This window comes from Pangasianodon hypophthalmus, chromosome 28 (genome assembly GCF_027358585.1).
Source record: "Pangasianodon hypophthalmus isolate fPanHyp1 chromosome 28, fPanHyp1.pri, whole genome shotgun sequence".
Classification (NCBI taxonomy): Eukaryota; Metazoa; Chordata; class Actinopteri; order Siluriformes; family Pangasiidae; genus Pangasianodon; species Pangasianodon hypophthalmus.
In genome coordinates this window covers 5608691-5630684 of record NC_069737.1, presented here as the reverse complement: position 1 = coordinate 5630684, position 21994 = coordinate 5608691, and the positions used below count along the sequence as shown (strand labels likewise).

The window sequence follows — 21994 nt, the reverse complement described above, 5'->3', positions numbered from 1 at the left end:
TGAATGTAGCTGCTATAATGGAAGTGATAACAAGAATATAATAAAATAATCAACTTTGGGGTGAGAACAGTAACTCAGGATGGAGGAGTTTGCTTTTCTTGGTAACACGGAAAGCTGCATTTTTTTCATCATAATAACTTATATATAAAGAAAAAAACAAACATAAGTAACAGGCACTAACTTGGCACACAGACATTCCACAACATTAAACATAACTATAAATGGATAAAAAGTATGTTTGCTATTTGCTATGTTCTTGCTGTGGGATAAGAGGAATAAAACATGTTCTTTGGAAATCCTGTTATAGGAAAATAATCCATTTCAGGTAGGTACTGGTAATTCTGCTTCATCACCCCATCCTCTCTGATTATTTATTATAATTCCTAACTGCTTTATCCTGGTTAGTGTTGCAGCAGATCTGAAACTACTAACACTGTATGCAAGAAACAAGCCCTGGATAGGACTCCAGGCTAATGTAGCGATTTATTTATTTATTTAGGTTCATTTTTGCTGTTTCATTTCTGTATTCATCCTGAATAAGCTATATTTTGTGCTGGGAAGGGTACACAGGGGAGCTGAACCAGTGCATTGAATATATCTATTGTATAAGGACTGAAGTGCATGTAAGAATTCTTCAGTGTATACCATTTCTTTGCTCTTTGTGTAACCTATCTATACATAAATGCGAGTATTATAACTCTGAGAATCCAGGATTTCAGAGCTGGTCCTGGTTTCTCTGACTGTTTGGTAACATACAGTCAAGACTGACCTTTCATTCACTAAAGAATACCTTTTTAAAGAAAATAAAAATATAGATAAATGAAAATCCACCACAGATCAGATGAAAAATCATGCATGGATATATTATATTATATTATATTATATTATATTATATTAACAAATGTAATGCAATTCAGAATTTATATGATGTCTTATTAAAAAATTTAATGTTTGTTAATGTAATGTACAGACCTTTTTTGTGTAGAATGTTTAGAACAAAATGCCCAAGACATCTCTCACTGTCCGCCATGCTGAATGGAGATGAGCAACATTTAATGGGGTAATAAAAATAAAAATGGTGTACATATCATTGGAGTGGTTTGGAGGTGATTTATATCTAATATAGTAGTAAAAACAGCTCATATTTATTAAAAAAAAGGGTTATGCAGGGGTTGCAAGGGTTAATACAAGCACTTTGTCACAAAAAGGAAACACACTCAGGTTAGGTAATACACACAATCTACCCCATGTGGTGAACACTCACACCATCAGACTCACACCATTCAGGAAACAGGTTCGCCTCGACCAATCTGGGTATTGTTCTTCTCGAACGGACGACAAATATCGATCCCATTGCCATCATCCTCCACTTCTCTGGCAGGATGACTGATGAGCGCTAAGACCTGACCCCTTTTTAACAGGTTTGTCTAAATGCTGTATGAAATCAAGATACAATCCAATCAGGCGCCTAAGTGCTGATTCTTGGTGAGAAAATGTAACGAGTGCGGGAACAAAGGAGCAGTTGGGAGAGGACATTTTGATTTATCCTTCGAAATGCACTCTGGGAAATGAGAAGTAATTCCTCTGCTGCTTATTTTCAAACCCATATGTGTGCAAATAAATGATTTTGTTGGTTCTATTTTCAGAGAAATGTTAGGCATGGCTATATTTATATGTTTTGATCTTCTTTACCATTCATCATGCAGTCACGAGGTGTGAGAGCAGGTTAATAAATGAGAATATACCACAACGCTGTTGAATTCCCAATTCTGATAGATCAGAAGGTGTTGATTCATTTTCGATAACTGGAATTTGAATCACAGTTTTTTTTTTTAATGTGCTTCTTCTAAAACCTGTACAACAGATAATCATAATCTAAACAGATTTTTAAAAAGTGTTGTTATTTAACAAAACAAAAAAAAAGAACTACCATTGATGGTGAAGTGTTCTTGTTTCACAGATGTTCCTCAACATTAACTGTAATTATAAATGGATAAAAATTTCTATTAATTCTTTAATTAATAAAAAATGATCACTGTGGTATACAGTGGGGTCCAAAAGTCTGAGACCAGTAGTGAAAATGCACGTAGTTAAGTCTTATGGACAAATATTTCCCTCAGATGTGTTTGTACAATACCAAGAATACCAAGAATACCAAGAATAGTTTGCTTTCTAGTGCCATGAAGCCCACATGGTCTGTTGATATGAGAGGTAATCTGTTCATAGAAGTCCAAGCACTGCTATGCAGACATTTGGCGTTTCACTCCACCAGCAGTCAGACATAGTTAGTCAGAAACACTTCCTTAGCTGACTGAGCGACTCGAGATCCTGAATTAGATCACTTTAAATCGTTATTTTCCTGCAAGGTGATGTATGCTGACGCCATGAACATGGTGGAGTACGTGAAACCTGCGCTATCAGCTTATCTTTCTACATCAATACTGATCTCTGAGGTCAGCTACACAGAGAGAGAGAGAGAGACCTCAGTAACCTCAGATTCCTTTTCTTAGTTGACAGGAGTGGAATCTGATGTGATCTTCTGCTACTGTAGCATGTCTGCCTCAACGTTCAACAAATTGTGCATTCTGAGATGCTTTTCTGCTTACCACAGTTGTAAAGAGTGGTTATTTGAGTTACTGTTGCCTTCCTGTCAACTTAAACCAATCTAAACTGCCACTCACTGGATGTCTCTCTTTCTCTTTCTCTCTCTCTCTCTCTCTCCCTCTGGCTGCTATATTGCAGTTTGAAGTAAAACAGAAGTGATATGAAATTGCATAACACATCATTACACACCAGTGAATAAAATGCTACAGAAAAAAGACTTAGCTATGGTGTTCAATCACTTCAACCCAACTGTGGATGATCTAGGTGGTGCGCATCTCACCATTTAACATCTAGATGATCCACGACCTGCTGTATGAATGAAGGGACAGAGACCACGCCCCCTTTAGCAAGAGAGTGTCAAAGGAAAATCATTTGATGTTTCTAGTAATAAACTAATAATAAAAGGAGCTTATCATACAGCAACGTATCATAAATACTGAGCCTGCTATTCAATTACTTGATTTTTACACCCCAGATATTAGCTATTAAACCAGCAAAGCAGCACTTTACATACACACACATACACACCCACACACACACCCACCCATCCACCCACACACACACACACACACACACACACACCTTTATCTACATTCTCGGCATCTTGTAGTTCATTTGGGAGAAATATGGTCCTTTAGTTTCCACTCTTCAATCGATCTTTTTTTTCCTCCAAGAATCAGTAATTATATTTTAATAGGTTCCTTAATTGCATATAAATTGCTTATATTGAACAAGCGCCGATGCTTATATTCAGATTAGATTGAACTCTAATTAAAAGGTAATTGTGAATAAATTAGAGGCTTTGGTATTGGAGGGAAAACATAAATAAGCAGATTCACAGATAAAGCTGACCCTGGGTCAGTCAATGCCACGTTTATTCAGGTTGGGGATAGAAATGCACATGATTGCACGAATTAGCTCAAGCAGAAGTGTTTAAGCTATCTTAAAAATAATTGTATTTTAAAGCACTTTTCCTCTTGTTCCAAAGATACTCAATTATCCAACCAGTTATGAGGCTAATGTAGCTAACCAATAATGGAAATCTAATTCACCTAAAAACTTTTACATAAATATTTGCTTCAAGCAAGCTTCGTAATCTTATTTTAAATAAATGTTTTTTTAAACAGTGGGAATAGTACATATTTAAGTTACATATTTATTTACTCTACTGAACTTCCAGTAACAGCTCCGCCTTTTAAATTTTGAGAGGCGGGACTTGGAATGACACCGAAATATGCTAAAAGAAAAATAGTGATTCCAGTTGTCCAAAATTGAGTGTGCACTGATTCAATAGCAGTCGCGAAGAAATTAAGAAGGCGTGGTTTCTTACTTTTTACATTTAATCTACATGTATTTGCACAATACTGAATCATATTGCATCATAATGAATTGGATCATTCATACAGCAGAGAGTCGATTCCATATTAAGATTCACATTTGCTAAACACCTCTGCTGCATGTCAGTCATTTATATATTTTCTCATCTAGCTGATCATTTAAACCAGTGTATATGTGCGTGTATGTGAGTGTGCTATATGCGAGACTAATTTCCTTCCTGCTGCTCAGCTGTAAACTGCGATGCTGGTAAAACATCATCCATCATCCTCAGCAATGGGACATTATTCCCCACTGTTTCATTGTCCTGCTAATATGATGCAGCTCCCTGGCAGCTAACGCATCATCAATCTGTGCCGTTTGACACACTGTCAACCCGAGCCGGTGATCTGTGTGTGGACAGGGTGTGGCATTTCTCGTCACAGAAGCACTGAGAGAAGCACAGAGAGGAGAATACACAACCATTTGATTTTGTTCTCAGCTTTTCTCAGAAAATATCTCCCAACAAAAACCTCACCGAAGCTCTGAATTGTTGGGCCGTATCGAGGTCATGACTTTTTGTCATGCATCACAAAAAACAGTCAGTCCACCAAAAGCCTGCTGATGAACTCTACATTTCACTCCAGGGATATAGCTGTGAGACAAAAGCTGCTGCACCAAGTTTCCACCAATGGAATGAAAGTAAATGCAAACTTTTCACAAAAGTCCAAGTCCAACCAAGTACCTCTTATTAGCCAACATCAGTTATTAAACCTTTAAAGAGAAAATTCTTTTTCTCAGACAAGTATTCATTATTCTTCGCTATTTGAAGTGTCATGATGACTGCGATGATGGGTATCTTGACAGCTACCATCCATGTCATACGCTAATTTTTACTAATTGTGCTCTAGCATGTTTTATTACATGACACATGACATATGATTAGATTCATGACACATTTAATGCGAACTGTCATAATGCCTGACTAATAAGTGTCACATCTGCAAGACATAAGAAGACCTAGCCATGGCAAGAACCAGTCCTGAGAAGAACAAGGCATAACAAGAGCTAGATATGAAAAGGACTCGACATAAGAACTAGATTTAGACAAAACAAGAATTAGCCATAAGAAGAACTAATAATTACTAGAGGATCTAGAAACAAGGAATAGAACTAGACAAGAACAAGACATGACTTAAGAACTAGACATGACAAGAACTAAACATGACAAGAACTAAACATGAAAAGGAATAAAGACAAGAACAAGATATGACACAAGAACCAGAATTAACAAGAACTAGACATGACCAGATCTACACATTGGAACCAGACATGGCATAAGGACTACATATAAGAAGAACTAAACATGACAAGAACTAGACATACAGTAATAAGAGCTAGAAAAGAAATCAACGTAGGATCTAGACACAATAAGAACTAGACAAGACATAAAAACTAGCCATAACAAGAAGTAGTCATGACACAAACTAGAAATATAAAGAACTACACAGGACATAAGAACTAGGCATGACATTGTAACTGGAAATAACAAGAACTACATGACAAGAACTAGCCATGACATAAGAACTGACCTAACATGACATAAGAATGACATAAGAACATAAGAACCAGAAAGACATAACAAGAACTTGACATGTAATAAGATCTAGGCACAGCAAGATTTAGACATAACAAGAAACTGATCATTGCTAGAGCGCCAGGAAACAAGGAATAACGCAAATGCAAGCACATGGAAAGTGTGAGGTTTGGCCCCTAGACTCTCGGGCTTTGGTATAATTAAAGAGTCCATGACTGGAGGTGCTGAAGAGATGCAAGTATCAGCAATCAGGTGACACGGAGCAGACAGATCCAGTGACATTTCACGATCATCTTGTTAATTAACTTAGAACATGTATTTTAAACAAAAATTCCAAAAATAAAGCACCAGTGGAGAAAAACATGATTTTCCCATTAATATTTTTGAAAAATGCACAAATGTTTGAAGCCCATTAAAGTACAGAAATTACATTATTATTATGCATTTTTTATTACCTTCCATTAAAGCCATTCAGCAATGGGTGTTAATGGTGGTTTTAATTTCATCCAAGTCAAATTTAAGCTGTTTTTGTCTCTTTGCACTCTTTTAGACCTGGTCTGTATACAGGATTTTATCCTGCCGTAGCATCTAGAGGACTCTCTATTCTCCAAGTACTCTTGGAGGAAATGCCATTTCTTATCGATTGGAATATTTTTGGAAGAGCACAAACGTTCAAGGGGTCCGTAACCACTGACAATGCTTCTGATTTACCATATTCAGTCAGATTAAGCATCGGTAATGTGTGTTAAAGGTGTGTTAAGGAAAGGCTGGTTTCTGATGAACAGGAAAAGCAACAGAAAATCTGTCATGGCCTGTTGTGTTGGCCGTCTCTTAATAAAAGCTGAGGTTTAGTGGCTCAGCTAGCATTACCTCTCTTCATTAGCAGATTTGGAGATGGAAAGATGATCTCCTATTTCCCCCAATCAAAGGATCATAATATGAGATCCTGTATCAGCACACACACACACACACACACACACACACACACACACATGGGGCTTTCGAGATATTACTAATGTATTCTCAACCATCTTCCTGTAAAATGGGATTCAAATGGCTGGCTGTTGCATTAATATTAATCCCACAAGAGACATCGGAGCATAAAGAGCCGACCATGTATTCATCTGATAGTAATGATGTAGGATCAGTTCCATTCTGTGAATATAACTACTAGTATCTACTTACAATGCCTTACCAATCATCACAAATTCGCAAATCTGATTGGTCAAAAGGTGTTGATTCATTTTCTACAACAGCAGAAGTTCCAGCTGTAATTCAAATCACAGCTTAATATTCATGCACTCGTTGTTGCTATAGCAACAGCTCATTCACAGGGAAGTGTATGGCAGACGAGCCACGTAATCTGAGGCTAGTAATAAATGAACTTAACAAATAAAACTCAGGAAATAAACCCATCTAATTACTGATATTGGGAGGTTTTCTATAAAGAGATGTTCATTTAACTTCTATGGAAGGAGTCTCTAGTGTCAGTGTTTTGTAACTATCTGAAAGTTTTCCGCCATGGGAAAGTCTTCAGGACGGAGGAGTTTACACTTTCTCTCTAACATGACAACATGGCTGGTGAGGGAATGACTGACTGGAGCTGCTATAACATAAATAATAACAGTATTATTATAAAATAATCACCTTTGGGGTGGGAAAGGTAACCCCAGTTCGTGTTGCGCCGCATCGCAACACCCTGTTGATTGATTGTTTTCATATAATCTCTAGTCTCCAAGTCAAATCAAAACTTGCAAATGTTGATTAAATAAATGATTCCTTAGAAAGAATCAAACCACTAAAGTGAGTCATAGCACCCCCATCACTATTCTTAACCTTAATAATAATAATAGCTGGATAAGATGATGCTTAATGAAAAAGTAAAATTAGAACATGAATAACAGCTAGGACCATGATTCCAATCTTCATTTTATTAAAACATTTTTGAGAAGGTTTTTTTCCCCCTTAAATACAAAAATATACATATATAATGGTAATTGTCAGACATTTTAGACTATATTCTTAGACTACATTAACACCTTCATTACAGAAACACCACAGCATGTCATTCCTTCAGCCTGTTCATGAAAAGCAAACCTTTTATTGTTTGCTTTTAGACATCGGCTGCAATTTCATTATCACTGCAGACGATATTTTACAGGAATTATTCTCTTCATCCACGTGTGACAAACAGCCTCCATCTGCAGAGTTTAAAGTGTTTAACGTGGTCAGAGCAGCTTAATTCACCCCTGATGGGTTTCAGAGACTCGCTGTGGCATGGTGATAAATCGGCGTGACCGCAGACACTCCACTTACCCGACACATGAGACTGATATCCAGCTATCAGAGTGTCTGATTTGTCCTCCATCAGTCTCAGTCTGACTAAAGCACTGTGTTCAGTATGGGTAGTGGTGGTGCAGCAGGTGAAGTTCTGTGCCAGTGATCAGACGTTTGTGGGGTCAGATCCAGCAACAGACATTGTCGACATTCACAATACCAACAATATCATATTCTAATTTAGTTATACACTTGAGAACAAATATTTTTTGCACTTTGTGCTTGTTTTTGAAGTTAAAAAAAGTACAGTTTCAAATAGCAATTAAGGGGCCAAGCACTTTGCACTGAGTTGCAACTCAAATCTTGTTTGTTAACATCAGGGACTGTTGGTAAACAGGTTTGTGTTAATACCTAAAAACGTTGCTAAGAAATGGCCTGATTTCATGTTTGGCGACTTCACCATCAAATTTGTTTGCACATTATGGACGAACCACTAGTGTATCAAAAATCTGAGAAACAGGTTTTGTTGGGGTTGAGCTCACGATGGTGTGATGGAAATTTCATGATGATTGGACAAAATGTGTAAGAGAAGAACTGAAAGACTGTTTTTTTGTTGAAACTTAAAATGGCTGACTTTATGTTTGGCCATCACGAATTCATTACATCAAGAACAATCATGATTTGATGTTGAGTAGTTATAAGACTTTTACTAATTTGTGAATTATAGCAACCCCTAGAGGTGAATTTAGACAAAATGTATTGGAGTCCCTTAGTTCCTGGTCCTTCACTTATGTATACGAAGTATACCCTCGCTTCCTGTCTGGCCTGTCTCGCCTTTTTTATTCGTTTGCACATTATGGACGAACCATCCCACATCGATAATCTGAGAAACAAGTTCTTTTTTTTTTTTTTTTTTTTTTTTTTAGAGTTGACCTCACGTTGCTGTGATCCAAATTTTGTGGCAATTGGACAAAATTCTAGAAGAAAAAGCAAAAACTGTTTTTTTAAAATAAAATCAAAGTGGTAGAAAATCCAATATGGTGAAAATGAATATGTTGAACTCGGCCTCACCCAAAGAATCAGAGGAAAGTATAGTTTCATTTCTACAACATTGGTTTGCAGAGTTGTTTTTGCAAATCTGTGTCTAACTTTGGTGTTGCAAAAGTATAAAACAATTACAATAGGGTACCTATATACCTTTGGTGCTTGGCCCCCTAAATTATATGTAAATTATAAGCTCTTATTTAATACATCAGATCCAAAATGGCATTTTTGATGATGCTGATGATTATTATTATTATAATTATTATTATTGTTATTATTATAATTATTATTATTGTTATTATTACAACTACTAGTAGTAGTAGTAGTAGTATTTTTTGAATAGTAGTAGTGAAATACATGATTTTAATATACTTTGTTTCAGCTTTCAGTGTGAACAATAATAATAAAAAAAAATCTTGGCTGAAGGGCATCTTGATTTCGATGCATTATTCTTTCATTTCTGGTCATAAAATATTCAGACTCACTTGACCTTCAGTGAAGAGACAGAGTGGCGAGTTATTGCTGTGTTTATACGACTCTCCATCCTCCCTCTGAGACAGGGATATAAAAATATTTAATTATGCAATTAAGTGTGTGTAGTGTGTGTAGTGTGTGAGCCTGCATTGGGTAGGTGATTTAATGCAGCAAAGAAGAAGGGTTTCAATCACATATCAGAGAACACACACACACACACACACAGTGATAATTGTGATATTTTGTAACACATATACATGAATTATTGTAGTTGGTGAAATTACAGGTCAGTTTAGTGAAATATGAATGAAACAGTCATTAAGAAATGTCCAATTCCTGTGTTAAATACTAAATTACATCAAACGTCTATATTTCTGCATGACATTTCCATACTAAAACTTTTCTGCACTTTCCTAGTTTAAAAAATAAACCCCAGTAGCCTATCTTCTACCTGTTTATAGCTAATCACACACTGTTAAAAGACATCTCTCTGTTGGAGTAGAACTGATGATGAGCAGCAAGACATCTTTATCTTCATTTGTTTGGTTTCACTACTATTAAAAACACTGCAACACCTTTTAGCATATTCAAGGACAAAGCGCACGCTAACAAAGGATTGGTTTCTTCGTCTCTGGGGATTCCTCATTCTTGGGTCCCAGAACAAGTTCAGCGTTGAGCATTAATTATTTGCGAGAGAGTGTATTTGCCTAATCAGCAGCAGTGGGGTTTAAGGGCTGAGCGTGAGTGGCAAATGCCAATAACCTCTGGGCTGCGTATGGATCAAACAGCCAATACAGCAGGACGGATTTGTCACGGTGTGTCAGCTCTCGATGTGGCCAACAAGTACGGTTTGTCAATGAGGAGGAAAATAAGCCCAAAGTGCCATGATCTGTGGAGTTTAGCTTCTCTCTCGCTTTTTCTCTCTCTCTCTCTTTCTATAGTCCTTCAAACCATTAATTGCTAGTATAATTTATATAATGTAAATAACCTTGATCAGTTTGCCTTTAAAAACAGCATTTTTAAAATTCATAATGTTACCGATTTATGACAATTCTAAATCTGTACCACAAAAGATCATTTATCAAAAGATCATTGGTGTCCTCCTCTCCAAACTGATTATGTTTATCCATCCATCCATCCATCCAGTTATAAATCCATGTGGATGTCATTGGATGTCAACACACGCATATTATATAGGATCTGGATATAACCAGCAGTACTGGTGTTTATGGATATGGCAAATTCTCTGTATTTTTCTTGCCACTGGTTTAGGCAGAGACTTTGCAAAGAGTGACGCAACTGCAACAAAAACATGTGGATTTGAGAATTAATACAATACCAACATGTGCGATGCATGGTGTAGCAACAGCCAGTCAATTTCGTGCCTCTCAATCATCCTGAAGCACAGTTACATTTTCATGACATTTTTATATCACATGATTGGATTGTACATTAATATTTTAGTGGTATAAATAATCTTCTGGCATCAGAACGTAAAACAAGATCTGCTTTCTGTCTACGTGTGTGCTTTTGCGGGTGTTCGTTTATATCAGCGAAATCCTGGTCTCCATTTATGGCAACAAATTTAGTAAGTCTTGTATGTAATTTATTTTGTTAGACATGATATTCTGTGCAAAATGAAGCTTCAATTATCTGATTTGCATTTAATAGCTTCAATTGAGTTGTTTCTTCTTTTATTTCTGTAAGGAATAAAACACTCAGATGCATGCTGTGATAGGAAAATAATCAGTGATTGGGTCATGTGATACTCTGACACGAAGCTGAGTTACTGTTACCACCACAAACTTTACTGTTTTCCTTATAACAGCATGTCCCAGAGTGTTTTATTTTGCTTACATAACAGCAATTTACCAACGATTACAATTTTGGAATGACACGTCATATTTTTTTTATCCATGTATAGTTACATTTAATGTTGTCTGCGAAACAGTTATTGCGCACCTTACAACAGTTATAAATTGGACCGTGGATCAATAATCTGATATTTTAAAATAAATTGCATTGCCATAAAATCTAAGAGATGCCTTGGATCCACTGCTAAGTGGGGAGCATACGGAGAGCTAAAAATCTATAATATTTCTTGCATTTTAGGTTTTGAATGCTCTCTCTATTCATGGCAGAGTGTAACAAAAGTGCGCACTATGAGTTCACAGTCCACCGCTGTGCAATCCAAACACTTACAGAGAGCTTTTCACTCGACAGTATTATTTAAAAACGCAGGGTGTCGAACAAAAGCAATTTAGCAGAGTGGGGGCTCGCTAAGGGTATTGCTGTGAATGCTTTTGGAAGTTAGCCAGTGTAATTGTCCATGTTTGACGCTGTGGCCTCGTCACACTCACCCCAGTCAGATTTGACATTACAGAAACGATAACCCACATTTCTGCTGAATTGCCTCATAATTTTCCCTCCTCCACATTGTGCTTCTCAGTGAAATGTCATGCATTAGCGAGGCTAATTCCATTTAAAACTGTTTTTCATATCACCGGTGACCGCTGGACTGGATTGAAAGGTGATAGGATAGAAATGAAGTCAAAAAGTGTCAAGTCTTCAAAGTTGAATGTAACTTCTTCACTCGGACTCGGATCATTTCCATGCTGATGGCTGGCAAACAGACGCTTGAAGTCAAACGTTAAAGGTGAAAGCAGGGAGCAGGGAAACTGATGGGACGCCACTGATTAAGATTCAAGACTGGCATAACCTTCAGCGCTTTCCACTCCGCCACTTTCTCCCTCGAGTGGCAAATTAAATGAGAGTGACACGCCGAGAGAGACGAGCTCAATACCGATGATTTATCTACTTAGACAAATGAAATCACGGTCAGCGGTTCCTCCCCTGACAAGGAAACCCGAGTCGCGTCTCAAAGTGTCCGACGGAAAACTTAAGGGATAAATCTAATTTGTATTGGACTTGGCTTTTGGCAAGTCTAGCTTTCCAGGGAGACAAGGACATTTGAGGGAGACGGATGGAAAAGATTGAGACTAATCTCTTAGTGTTCAGGTTAAGGACATAGTCTAATCCAATGCATATTACAATAGATAGATACAGTATATGGCCAAAAGTTTGTGGACACTTGCCCATCACACTCTTATGTGGTTCTTCCCCAGATTGTTGCCACCCAGTTGGAGGCACGTGATTGTATAGGATGTCTTTATATGCTGTAGCCTTACAATTTCCCTTCCCTTCAATTTCCCTGTAAGGCAGTGGTAGCTCAGTGGTTAAGACATTGGACTACTTATCGGAAAGTCGTGAGTTCAAATTCCAGCACTGCCAATCTGCCACTGCTGGGCCCTTGAGCAAGGCCCTTAACCCCCACTGCTCAGTTGTATAAAGGAGGTAAATGTAAGTCGTTCAGGATAAGGTGTCTGCTGAATGCTGTAAATGGAACTAAGAGGCCCAAACCTGTTCTAATATGACAAAGCTCCTGTGTACAAAGTGAGCTATATGAAGACATGGAGTGGAAGAACTCGAGTGTCCTGACCTCAACCCCTCAACTAATGCTCTTGTGGCTGCATGAACACAAATCCCCATAGTCACACTTCAAAATCTGGTGGAAAGCCTTCCGAGAGGAGTGGAGGTTATTATAACAGCAAAAGGTTAATAAATCTGGAATGAGACTTTCAAAAAAACACATAAGTGTTACATGACAATCATACCTATGCCTTTTTTAAAATTAAATATCAGCCAGATTTTAATGTGTCTATTATTAGCTTTCCATTACATGCAGCATCAGCAGTACAAGTCCCAATGAATTAGTTGTTACTATAGAAATGATATTATGCTAGAACATCAGAATTTTGATGAACTACTGAAGCATATTTAATATTTAATATTTAATATTCAAATAATCTGTCCCTGACACCATAATGCAGTAAACACCATGTAAATCAGTACGGAAGTTCATTTCAGCAGCTTATCTCTGCAGAAATGGACTCCTGCTAAATTTTCATCTCTTCGCGTTGCTGTTCTGGTTCATGTGTCTAAGGATTAGTCTTAAAACCCTGAGGTGGGATGACTGTCACCCATGATCAGGCTCAATATTTTCATGTAAACACACACCTGTCACCTGTCACCTGCTTCAGAATATTGCAAACATGACAAGTTAAACTCCGACTGAATGCAAATCCTTTACTATTTTCGGAAGCGTGAAATACTCAAACATAATACTTTGACATATTTAAAAAGGACGTCCTCCTTTTTCTCGTACACATACTATATACATCTGCTAGGAAATGAAGAAAAGAGAATGTCATGATAAACTGTCAGATTTCCTCGGTATCCGAGTTTATTCATTCCTGTCTTCCAGAATAAAATTCAAAACGTCTTCAAAAGTATATAGCAAAATATTATTAATATATAAAATATATGGTAAAATATAGGGTGGTAGGTAGCTACGGTTTAAATAGTTAACCACGTCATATAACCTCAACATCCCTTTTGAAATTTACAGTTGCGTCAGAGCTCATGAGCCGACCAGCGAAACCATCACATCATGCACAAATACAATTCAAATAGCTGAGAACGTCATTTCCAGCATGTTCAATTGATTTGGAAACATAAATAATGTTTAAAAAATGGGTCTATTTGGATCTTTGTCACAGATACTCAAGAGCTTTTATAGAAAGCTGTAGAAAGTTTATTATCTAAATAACTCCACTATTTTTAACACGCTTGTTGATTCGCCTCATCATCTTCCCTTGGATAAATCTCCGTCATCGTCTTAGAGGCTGTTCCTTTATTTTATTAGCTTACATATGAGCCGCTGAACGCTCGCTCGTCTGTTATTGATCTGTAAGTGGATTCCTTTCTGGAGTCCGAAGGGAAGGTCAAGGACTCTCAGATAGGCTCGAACATGATACTGCGTCAATAAAAAACGTTTCATCCAGTCCATCTTACAGTACACTGGGGTGTTCAAGATGAATATACTCCTGTATTACTGATATGGATAATATTACAAATATAACATTGAAACCATAGAAGAAGAGAAATATAACCAAGTTCAATTCTGCCATCTAAACATAAATTGCTTTTTGGGTCTTCTAGCTGATCGAAGTAGTTCAATATTGTGGACAAAGAAAGAAAGAAAAAAGCACAGAGAGTTGGCAGAGCTTCACTGCCCTAAGGGGACACCATAGTCCTGCCTTAAAGGCACGGCTCAAAGGGATATGCTTAGTGTAAAGCGAAAAACCTTCAAGGTAAAACATGCAGTGTAATATCGGGGAATGCCCTCACAAGGTGCCCTAAAGGGTATTACTCTCATTGCCCTAAAGGCATAACAACAATCTGTGCCATACAGGAGTGATACTCTTATTACCTACATGTCAGATTTCCCCCACAGGGTGACACACTCTCACTGCCCCAAAGGACAAAGAAAGAAAGACAGACAGACAGACAGACAGAAAGAAAGAAAGAAAGAAAGAGTTTGGGCAGTTTTACTGCCCTAAAGGGACACCACACTTCTACCTTAATGGGATGACACACACTTGCTAAGTGTATAGACACTTTAAAGGCACTGTCATACTAAAACACACTAACATCCTCACTGCATTTGAGACGTATTTACTTTACACCATAAAGGGTATTACACTCACTGCCCTAAAGGCATAACAACATCTGTGCCATACAGGGGTGATACTCTTATTACCTACATGTCAGATTTCCCCCACAGGGTGACACACTCTTACTGCCCCAAAGGACAAAGAAAGAAGGAAGGAAGGAAAGAAAGAAAGAAAGAGTTTGGGCAGTTTTACTGCCCTAAAGGGACACCAAACTTCTGCCTTAATGGGATGGCTCACACTTGCTAAGTGTATAGACACTTTTAAGGTACTGTCATGATAAAACACACTAACATCCTCACTGCATTTGAGACGTATTTACTCTGTGCCATAAAGGGTATTACACTCACTGCCCTAAAGGCATAAAGATAATTATGTGCCATAACTGAGTGATAATCTTATTGCCCTACAGGGATACCAAGTTGCCCGAATAAAAGGGTGATGGACTCTTACAGCCCCAAAGGAGCAAAAGATTGCCTTAAAGGGACAGCTCACACCTAAAGGGTTACCAGGTGGATACTCTTCCTGCTCCAGAAGAGTGAAACTCTGCCCTAATGGCTCAATCTATTACCCAGAGTAAGGTATTTTTTTCAAAAATGAGCTGAATAATCAAAATTTGTATGAGTAAAAGAATTGTTTTAGCTGTTACTTTGCAGCCTTCTTGGATAAATTTTCCCAGAAAGCTGGATAAATGCATAAACTAAATGAGTAAATACAGTAAATCCTTTCTATTTGGCAAAATAATTTATTTGAAATGAAAAAGATTTGAGATGAGATAGGCTTTTATTGCTTCGGCCATATTATTCTGGTAGCGCCAGACTTTAGGGTAAGTGGAAAAAATGTCTGATTTTTTTGTTGATTTACTCCTTTAATATGTAAATGATGTTTATAGAGTGGCATTTCCTTTTTGCAGTGCCTCTAAAACAGGGAGTCTGGTCTGCTCTATGAATATAAAATTCCTTATTCGGTTTTCACACACAAAAAACTCTCATTATTGTTACTCTCTCTCTCTCTCCTGCTGTGTTAAAGTACTTTTCTGTTTTTAGATACTTGCCTTCCTGTTTGTGTGTCAGAAGCCTTTCGGGGAGCATTTTTCAAAAAGCGAGGCAATTTGGGCGTGAGATTTCGTTACTTTACGTCACTCCTTAGGGAGTCAGCCAAGAGAGAACAAACATGGAAACACTTTCAAAAGCAAACTCTCAAGCTGTGGCGTGTGTGTGTGTGTGTGTGTGTGTGTGTGTGTGTTGCAGCCTTAAGCGAGAACCGTCTTACCCCAACACCTAGTTTCACACAAAGCCCACACCTTGAAGTGTTCTAAAGAGGATTATAAAAAGCCACTCAGACCGTGCTGGTTAATATGACGAACAGGATAATATCTATTTATGGCTGTGCCCACAGGGCTCCTTTGGCTTTTTTTTTTTTGCCAAGAGGAGAAAAGCAGAGTGCTAAAGTCACTCTTATTGCCCTAAAGGGGCATAACTCCTACTGCCCTAAGGGGTGACATTCACTGGCCCAAAAGAATGGTACCTCTCAATATCCTAAAAGAGTGTTATTCTTACACCCGCAAAGAGGTACCACTCTGAGTACTCTAAAGGTATTAAAGGATCAAACACTTTTACTGCCCTAAAGGCACAACACTCTCACTACTCTGAAGAGGTGACATGCATTTACCGTCTCCAAGGGCAACACACTATTACTACCCCAAAGAGTGCAAAATTATACTTCCCTAAAACGAAATACATTCTTAAATCCCTTCACTACTGTAAGGGGGCAAACCTGACTTCTGTCCTAAAACAGGGCAACACGTACCCCTCCTTAGAAGACAGACACACCGAAGAGACATTACTTTTCCTATCCTAAAAAAGAAAAACTCACTGACATTAAGGGTTTATAATTCTGCCCTCTTACTGTCATGAAGAAATGACACATTATTTTAAAAATGTGTAAAGTGTATCACTTTCATTGCTACACTTACTGCCCCAAAGGAAAGCTAAATAGACAATGACCCTTACTGCCCTATAGGGGAAAAGAATGTTACTGTCCCAAAGGAGGACAATCACTAAAGTCTTAAAGGTGTAAAACTCACTCTCTAATGTGGTGACATTTTTGTGGGGAAAATATCTGCCCTAAAGGCTCACTCTGTTGGCCTGGGAGAGCTGCTTAATTGTCTGCTGTCTTTCCTGTTATAAACAGCTAATGAAAAATACAAGAATACAAAACTAAAAATAAAACAAATGAGTAAAGGATCAGACAAGAAGCCAGACAAAGCAAATGTGAGCAGTGGAGAAAGGAAAAAAACAAAAAACATTAGTGGAACTGTTGGATGGATGGATGGATGGATGGTTGGACTGATGGATGGGTGGATGGATGGATGGATGGATGGGTAGGTGGATGTTTAAAAGGATGGTTGAATGGAAGGATGTGTAGCTGTATGAAAAAAACAGCAAGATAAATGGGTGAGTGATACATGGATATATCTACAGGTCATGAATGAATGGAAAGATGGATGGATGGACGGATGGATGGATGGGCACCTGTATGAAAAAAACAGAAATACAAATGGTTCATTTGATGGATGGATGAATAGATGGATGGACCAACAGCTTAATTGATGAATAAAAAGAAGGATGGATGGATAATTGGACAGATAAATGGAAGGATAGAAAAATCAACACTGAAGGAATGCTGAAAATTCTGAAAACATTTTGAGGTGGTTTGGGTTTTTCAGCCTTTTCAGAGTTGCCTTCATTTTCATCACTGCAGTGCAAAATCAATTAACCACGCTGACTGTGTCCTTAATAGCAGTGTGCGGTAATGATCTGGCAACCTACCAGCTCTGTCGCAGTGACTAATGTGCTTTAGACATATTTATGAAATGATCCATCATTAGCCCACATATCAAACCGATATAACTCACACGCTCGACGTGACTCCCGAAAATAAGAGCGCAGCAAATTTACAGTTTAAAACATCCAGCATGAGCCGCTGTAATGTACTGAGGAAAATTTTTTTTTTGACAGTTTTCAATCAAACTGCTGATGTGTTCTGTAATAGTCACACACCGGGAACTGGCTGCCTGCCATGTTCTTAAATTGCTTATATCATTATTAATTATTTTCAGACTGTTCATTTTGATTCACTTTTTAAGTAACATTTCTCATTTTGTCACATTCATCACTGCAAATCTACCTTAAAGAGGTGAATTCTGCTCAAATCCTTTGTTCTATATGTTCTTTTTCCATCCATTTATTACCTCCATAGATAATCCAGAAAATTCGTAAACAAAGGATTTATATCCAACTAATATTTTGAAAAACACAAATATTCATTTGAAAAACACAAAAACTGAAAAGGCACAAGGAAGAAACTTTTACCCTTTTATAAAGATATAAATTTGGTAAAGATATATTAAAAGGATATATAAAGATATATCCTTTTAAAAAGATGTCAGAAAGCAATTCTGAGATACTGAATACCTCAACAAAACTGTTTGAGGTGAATGGGATGATTTAGACACTTGTTAACAACATTAGCCTTGAAGCTCCAGCGCAAAACTGAAAAATAAATCTAACACGTCTTGGCTGATGTACTTATTTTTGGCATAGCGGAACAACTGTGCATATTTTTCACTAATCCATTCTGTTAAACCTTGAAGTTGAATCATCTGAAAATGCTGAGTATGTAAAGGGTTCTGCAGTGCTGGAAACACACACACACATACACACACACACACACACACACACACACACACACACACACACACTGCTCGAAGTGTATTACACATAAAACACAGTGAGACATTCTGTTTAAATGGAAATGAGCCCCACAATGGATGCATTCCATAATGCTTACATATTTACCAAAAAAATCCATATACATTAATGTTTAAGCTCCTGTTCCAGTAGTCTCACCAACTTCCTGCAAGGTGGCTCTTTTCTCTGATTATAAAAAAATAACTTAGTGGTGTAATTAAAGGCAGTTTGGATTCTAATAGGGAGCTGATGGATAATCTGACTATATTAGAGCATCCCAAATGCTCTGTTCAATACTCATTCCATATTAATTGGTATTTACTTCAGATTAATAATTGTGATGGAGCCGGGGGCGGTGCAGCACGGAGCTGATATAAAGAACTCAGGAGAACGTGTTTCATTACGAGATCATTACTGCTCATTGGGCTTTTATGAGCTGCCGGGGATCCGATTTTACCCATAGTTCAACTGCGCTTTGTTCGGCTCTCCGCACTATTGATTGTGGTCTGATTTTTTTGGGAAATGGATTTTGGAGGAAAAGGTTTTGTGGATGAGCAGAACATTCAGATATTTGAAATGAACACTCTGATGATTTATGTTGTAAGTCCATTTTTGCCCTTTATACACCATTTATGCAGTGAACCGAAATGTATGAGATGGATCTGGCTTTTCTCCTTCATCTAAAGCCTCAGTCCTCCGTGACATCCACTTCATATGGTCTTCGATTTTTGTTTCTCTTTCTTACTTCAAATGAAATGTTGTGTTTCTTCATGCATCAACAGTAGTCAAATTCACACCATTTGAACTAAGATTTTATCAGTTATATGCAAACTATATATCCAGTCATATGCAACCTCTCATTAAATGTGTATAGAGACATTACGAAGAAAAAAATAAAGCTTGCAAGGAAGTAGCAGAGATTATTGGTGCCACTGGTGGATGTATGTAGCTCGTACAGTTACCTTCCCTTGCCAACAAAGCTAGTATATAGCCAAGCATACAGTATATCATGCAAATAAAAAACAAACATAACATGTATAAATCATAGAGTGGCCTTGAACTCTACGAACTCAACTACAAACTACAAGCAACAAACTACAACCAACACACGACTTTTGGCTTGCTAGTGTGAACACAGGTTTAGTATTTACCAAAGTTACAACGTTTACATTAGTCCACATATGGTCTCCTAAGACTATTATTTTATATTGCATGACCTTAGTATTATTATTATAAGGTTTTCCCATCCACTCTTAACCTTATAATAGTAAGGTCATGATTAGACTATATATAGTTTATATTCCATAGTTCATAATAGTCTTTATTGCTCCATATAAAGTCAGGAAAATATACATATTGGTCTATATAATGTCTATGTCTTTCTGTGCTCCTCCAATGTCCCTGATCTATGAATGCAAAATGGTGTATGGTGTAGAGTTACAGTGCCAAGGTTCAAGGGGGTGAATACTTAAGCTAGATAATGGATTACATTAGGCATCACAATATTTCCACTCATTCCATATTGTTTTTCCCACCCTTATCGAATTCCATTCATAATTTTACCTTGGCTGTATTTCATCGCCATTTTACAGTCCCGGTTTGTTATTCGATTATGTATTTTAAAGCATATTATTTGTTCATGACTATGGATTATTTAACAGCTACAGAGAAACTAACAGAAATTATACATAGTTATTTAGAGAAAAAAAATAATGGACCCACCGACAGTTTCTAACAGAGACTCCTTGGTGGTCCGTGGGATTGAGTCAGCATCAGTGTAGACATCAGAAACAGAACTGACTCAGGAGCCACTGCAATCGGATGCAATTGTCTTGAAAAAATGGTCTTGTTGTCAACATAATCCTGTCAACACAGTAAAATACATGTACAATGTAATGCTGATTGGGTTCACAGGGTTATAAGTTTTGGTTAGCAGAAATTTCCAAGAAAATTGCTTCATGTAACTTTTTATCACTGTTTACTTTATTACTGTATTGAATTATTATTATTTTTTAAAATTGTCTCCTTGCTACAAACCCTGCTAAATAATCCAGGTACCAAAACACAGGTGGACCTTGTCAACCTGGTAGACCATCTGACTGGGAGGCAATTGATCAGTTACTGAAGTAGTAAGGAAGCTGGAAAATAACTTACTAGCTAGCAAAGATGGTCTGCTAGCATGGCCAGTTTTGGCAGCTGGTATCTTGTCACACCAAGATGGATTTTTCAGCAGGGAACTCCTCTTGCGCAATCGTGTGACAGACATGGCCATTACCGAGAGACAACGAGAATCCATCTGTCTGTGACAGCGGATGGGATTTTATTTTGCTTGCTAGCAAGCAAGGTAGCTAGGTATTATGCTAGGTAACTAGTAATCCTGCTACTTAGCACTCACACTGTGCTAGCTTGCTGCTGATAGCAAGTATTAGGTATTACAAGAAAGAGATTACACCCTTAAGAGTTGTAAAGAAAGACAGAGAGGGTGTGTAAAACATGGCATCAGTACACATGACCAGAATCAAAACAGAAACCAGCAAAAGCTTGAACTGTAGTTGCTGCCGGTTAAATTAAAGCTGTTTCCTGCAGCTCTCTGACAAACAGAGCTATGAGTTTGTTTTAAACTGTTGACAGTGCACTTGAGTAGTCAAACAATGCTGGCCTTTTTCACACCACTGCCAGAGGAGACCTTCTATTTATAAAGATTCATACTGCCCCCTCATGGTGACTAGAGGAACTGCAGTGTGTCAGCAGAGCTCATTAATGAAGGGGCGGGTAAAAAAAATTTACTTTAAATGTTTACGTCAGATCTTTGGATGTTAAATCTTGCCAGGAGCAGAAGTAATATCACTTAAAATTTTAACAGAAAACATGATCTCCAGTGTTATTATGTCTTATTTTGATCACACACTTTTACCAGAATATCTCCAAAAAATGCTGTAAGTTCATGTTAGATTTACATCACCTGCCACCATGTCAACATGAACTAGAGACATGGCTTAGTTGATTGACAAGCTGTCAAAGCACATCACTGTACTCGTCTGTCTGGCACAAATACCCTAGCATGTATGCAAACAACCGGAGAGAGAGAGAAAAAAAGCATTTCTCTATTGGAGTATCAAAATAAACACAGCCTGCAGAAGGACAAAATTATGTGCAATCTGCAGCCATTAAGAGTAAGTACTCAGTCTGAGAGTGTCTTTCTGTGTGTAGCCCTTGTCATTGTGTCTATGACAACAGGAATAAAGATACTCAGTTTAAGACTAAATCCACGTTAAATCCACATTAATGTCTGCTGTGTAAAAATACATGTATAATGCCCATCTTTTAGGGTGCCCTGTCTTTTGTATATTTTGTATTAA

At 37.5% G+C, this 21994-nt stretch overlaps 1 long non-coding RNA gene across 1 annotated transcript in view; it reads right to left on the bottom strand.

Annotated features, from left to right (window-relative positions):
• Positions 1-21283, bottom strand: part of LOC117596386 (uncharacterized) — a 60372-nt gene extending 39089 nt beyond the window's left edge. Inside the window, exons 1-2 of the long non-coding RNA XR_004577517.2 lie at positions 20790-21283; positions 20358-20498 (exon numbers count right to left, since the gene is read on the bottom strand). This is a non-coding gene — a long non-coding RNA (uncharacterized LOC117596386). The remainder of the gene's footprint in view (positions 1-20357; positions 20499-20789) is intronic.
• Between the last annotated feature and the right edge of the window lie 711 nt (positions 21284-21994).